Source organism: Simochromis diagramma, unplaced genomic scaffold, assembly GCF_900408965.1.
Source record: "Simochromis diagramma unplaced genomic scaffold, fSimDia1.1 OVJJ01000274.1, whole genome shotgun sequence".
Classification (NCBI taxonomy): Eukaryota; Metazoa; Chordata; class Actinopteri; order Cichliformes; family Cichlidae; genus Simochromis; species Simochromis diagramma.
The window spans coordinates 831556-836624 of NW_024387386.1; the positions used below are offsets into that span (position 1 = coordinate 831556).

Consider the following 5069-nt stretch of genomic DNA (forward strand, 5'->3'; position numbering starts at 1 on the left):
TATTCTGACACAGAGGAGGAGATACTGGAATTATAATTAGTATCTATGCATGCATTTGTGATTTTGTTTGACCTTCCCATTGCTTACAGTACAAAAAACCAACCATTTGTACACATATGTACTAATAATAATAAAAAGTGAGTGCAACACTGCAACCCGTCACCCCGTCGTTCAGTGGTCGTTGATCAGTGGTCCATTGTGGCACCATTCAGAGCACTGGTACAATAGTACCAGCAAGATATGGGAAGACATTGCAAATGTACTTGGATTTTAGGTTGCAAGCCACCCAAAACTTGATCCCAAACTTGTCAGGTTTACTTGCAAACACTTGGAGTGTTTCAGTATGCCATCTTAGGGAGAACTCAACACACATGTAGGTCCTTTGTTGCTGACATTTATTGATGAAAATAGAAAAAAAAACCAACCGTTTGTACACATGTTTACAAATAATAACAAAAATTGAGTGAGTACATTACAACATTTTCAGCAATCACTCACAATCCTGGCACTGCCACGGTATCTGTCGTCTGCATTTACCACATGTGTACCTGTAGCAGTGAACACATCGCACAGTGGCCTGATTTTTTTTTGCATCTGTGTTTGACCTGACACGTGGCCCTTTTTCCAGGGCTCGGTGTGGAGGGTTGTGTCCGAAGCAACTGTTCTTTTCTTTCCTTCTTCGCAGCTACATGAGAGTGAGCCAATTCGGTTGCAAGGGCCACCAGGAAGTCCACCCGTCTTTCCTTCGTCCCGGTGCATTCTTGATACAGCACATGTGCATTCAGTGCTGCCATGTCAATCATGTTATAAAACACGGCAACTGGCCAGCGCCGTGTTCCTTTGCGGACAGTGTACTCCCGAACCATCTGGTCCATCACATCCACGCCACACTTTGTCTTGTTGTAAAGGGTGACAGTGTTTGGCTTCCTTTTGGTAGTGTTTCGGTCTGAACCACGCTGTGCATGCTGCTAAGAATATATACTGTCTTCTTCCGTTTGGCCGCATACGCCGTCAGCGTGGCAGCAGAGGTTGAAAACACCTAAGAAATAAGATAAATTGTTAATTCCATAGCCCTTTTACACACAATGAAACACATAAACATAGAACCACAAAAGACCTGCAACATACCTGAGTGGTGAATTCATTGCGATCTGTCTGTCTAGTGGATTGAGGAATTTCCCTGCGAATCTTGTTGACTGTGCCGAGGATGGTGGTTTTCCGTCTAAGAAGTTTTTGCGCAAGTGAAAGCGATGTGAAAAAATTGTCAGTGGTAACATTTCTGCCCTTGTCCAGGAATGGTTCCATCAGCCTCATAACTACATTTTCGGAAAGTCTCTCCCCAGTGGGACGATTGGGGTCCTTGCCAAGATATGGGAAGACATTGCAAATGTACTTGGATTTTAGGTCGCAAGCCACCCAAAACTTGATCCCAAACTTGTCCGGTTTACTGGCAATATACTGCAGGAAACTGCACCGAGTTTTTGATGGGAAAAGCTGTTCATCGATGGTGATATGTAGACCAGGGTTGTAGCACGTGATGCAGTTGGTGACAAATGATCCCCACACACTGGAAATTGCAGCGAACTTATCAGTCTTTGCTCGATCACAGCGGGTGGACTTGTCATCAAAGCGTAGGTGTTGCATGATGTCTTGGAAGCGGTTTCGTGCCATAGTTCCAATTATCTGTGGGTTTCCCAGGTTTGCTGACCAGCAGTCATTTACAGATGGAACCCTGTAAACCCCCCGCAAGATGACAATAGCAATAAATGCCATTAGTTCAGGGAGGTCCATGAACCAACAAACATGCTCCGTTTGCTGTGCATGTTGAATAGTCCATTCTTGAATGCTACGAAGCATGTCAAGAGTGATGAAACACAGGAAGCTCTGAAGGCGACTCAAGATACTTCTCCTGGCCTTAGCCGTTGGCTCTCCATCTGCAGCGTACGGTTCTATAGGGGTGAAAGGGAGACGGGTCCCCACATGTTCTTCACGCCACACTGTGCCATCTTTCGCTGTCTCAGTCCCCAAACAAGCTCTCTTTTTTGGTGGAGAAGCAGTCTCCTCATCTGCAGTGTGAACAAATTCAAATTGTGAGCAATGGGAAGGTCAAACAAAATCACAAATGCATGCATAGATACTAATTATAATTCCAGTATCTCCTCCTCTGTGTCAGAATAATGTCTGAAATATCTTACTTACTAACTACATCCACTTCCTTGCTTGAAATGAAAAAGGAAATAACATGAAATGAAACTACTGTTTTTATCAATAAATGTCAGCAACAAAGGACCTAGACTCATGTGTGTTGATTTCTCCCCCAATCCCCTCCCTCCAGAATTCCTAGGTAACGACCCAATATACATATGAATGACTAGCCAATTTAGCTTCCACTTCCAGCATTTGACTGCTCTCCGGCTTTTAAAGGTAGAAACGCAAAATGATGACTCCGCGGGGGTCTAAGGTAGAAGCCTTCTTGACTTGACTGCTCTCCGGCTTTTAAAGGTAGAACGGTAGAAGCTGGGAATTCCAGTGTGAAGCAGGTATGGAGGAGATCAAAACTCCAGACATCCAGAAGCCCCCAGAACACAAGAGACCAAGGAAGACCAACAGAGGGGCAGCCGCGCCACTGTCCCAGAAAGAGCTGAGGAGAGTCCCAGATGAGGGCTCACTCAGCAGCCGCGGAGCAGAAGCCAGGGGGAGTTGCAGTGACGCGCCCGTGAGCTCCGCCGGCAGCCAGCCGTGCCTGAGTGACCGAGCCCCAGGCCGAGAGGCCGGGGGCACCCCACCTCCGAAGTGGCCCGAGCGAGCCCCAGGCTCCAGGCCCCGATAAGCGGCCGCCAAGGAGTGAGCCAGTGTGTACCTGGACGCCCATCCCCGGACACAAAGAACCACCAACGCACCGATGTCTGAGGGAGTCCGCCACTGGCAGGGGAAGTGGTGGTAGGGGGAGATAGGCCTCCAAACCTTGTTTTTCCAATAGGAAGAGGGCCATGTGACACATCAAACGTATTGGTAATATCACAAGAAAAACAATGCTGTACTTGGTTTCAACGTAACTTTATTCTTTCATGAGTTATTTACAAGTTTCTCTTTGTTCACAGCCATTGACATGTCGAAGAGGTTTACACATAAGGATCGGATCGAAATTGTGTTGATATCTGGTGAACGCAGTAACCGGGTCATTGCAGCAGATTTCAATGCAAGACACCCTACGAGACCACCCATCTTCCATGCTACATGACCCCCTTCTATTTAAATTGTTAGTCTTGGTGCACGGTGTACTGTGCAATCTCTATGTTCTCTAAAAAAAATTCCTCTGGGAACAGATTTACTGTCAATGAAATTTTGGCACAAGTCTTTGACAGTGAAAGTAACATAGAAGTGAATGTGTTTGAGACAGAGGATTGTGTTGAGGAGGACGCCGATTTTGAGGAATTCTCATCTGATGAGAATCCCCCAAACCCCCCCTTACACACACACACCCTCTCACATCATCCATAAGTCCATAAGTGACTGAGACAGGACTCTCTTCCAGACACTCTAAACCCACTGGCACAATGTAAATTTCAAATTCCTTTAAATTTAAATATGTTTACATTGTCTATTCTGTAAAACAGTCAGATTGTCTATTCTTATTTAATTCACTTAATGTACAGCGTTCACCTGCTTGCTGCATACATGCTACTACTGCACATTCACCTAATGTATATATTATACACGGTGGGCCATTTATATGGATACACCGTAATAAAATGGGAATGGTTAGTGATATTAGTCCCGTTTGTGGCACATTAGTATATGTGAGGGGGCAAACTCCTCAAGATGGGTGGTGACCATGGTGGCCATTTAGAAGTCGGCCATCTTGGATACAACTTTTGTTTTTTTCAATAGGAAGAGGGCCATGTGACACATCAAACTTATTGGTAATGTCACAAGAAAAACAATGCTGTACTTGGTTTCAACGTAACTTTATTCTTTCATGAGTTATTTACAAGTTTCGTGAAACTGGTTCAGTGTTGGATTTGCCAAAATGTGGACGCAAGAAAACTGTCACTAATGAAGAAACATCAGTGGCTGTCCTAGCTTCATTCAGCAAGAGCCCACAGCGTAGCACTCGCCGCATGTCACTGGAGAGTGGCATTAGTCGAACATCCCTTCAGCGGATATTAGCTACTCCCAAATGGCACCCTTACAAACTCCAGCTACTGCAGCATCTCAATGAGGATGACCCAGATTGGCGCACAGAATTTGCAGAATGGCCAAAACGAAAATTTGAACAGGACCCTCAGTCCACACAGAAGATTTTGTTCAGTGATGAGGCAAACTTTTATGTGAATGGTGAAGTTAACTAACACAACCACCGCTATTGGTCTGACACTAACCCACATTGGATGGATCCCTCCAATACTGTTGGAACAACAAAATTGATGGTTTGGTGTGGTATATGGGGTACAACGATAGTGGGTCCATTCTTCATCAATGGAAACCTCAAGGTCACTGGATATTTGAAATTGCTACATGATGATGTGTTTCCCTCTTTATGCACTGAAACTGGCACATTCCCTGAGTTTTTCCAGCAAGATGGTGCACATTATGGGTGCCAGGTCCGAGCATGCCTAGATGAACAGTTTCCTGGAAAGTGGATTGGTCGTCGTGGGCCAGTTGAATGGCCCCCAAGGTCTCCCGATCTGACCCCCTTAGACTTTTATCTTTGGGGTCATCTGAAGGCAATTGTCTATGGCAGTGGTTCCCAAACTTTTTTTGCTAGGCCCCCCTTTGTTTTACAAGAAAAATGTTCGCGCCCCCCCCCCTCTCACTCACATGCACAAACACATCCTCCAACCACACACACCCATATTTTGCTCCATTGCGGTTTCTTTCACACCTCAAACATTTAGTAAACAATTAAGAAAACACAAGTAATCTGCAATAAATGACAGGTAGTAATAAAATAAACTACTAACTCTTTTAGGCTACGTCCGCACCTACATGGGTATTTTTGAAAACGCAGCTGTTTCGTCCACACGTAAACGGCGTTTCCTATCACCGAAAACGGAGATTTTTTTAAA

At 45.1% G+C, this 5069-nt stretch overlaps 1 pseudogene; it reads right to left on the reverse strand.

Annotated features, from left to right (window-relative positions):
* Positions 1 to 532: 532 nt before the first annotated feature.
* Positions 533 to 2533, reverse strand: LOC120720164 (annotated as a pseudogene).
* Between the last annotated feature and the right edge of the window lie 2536 nt (positions 2534 to 5069).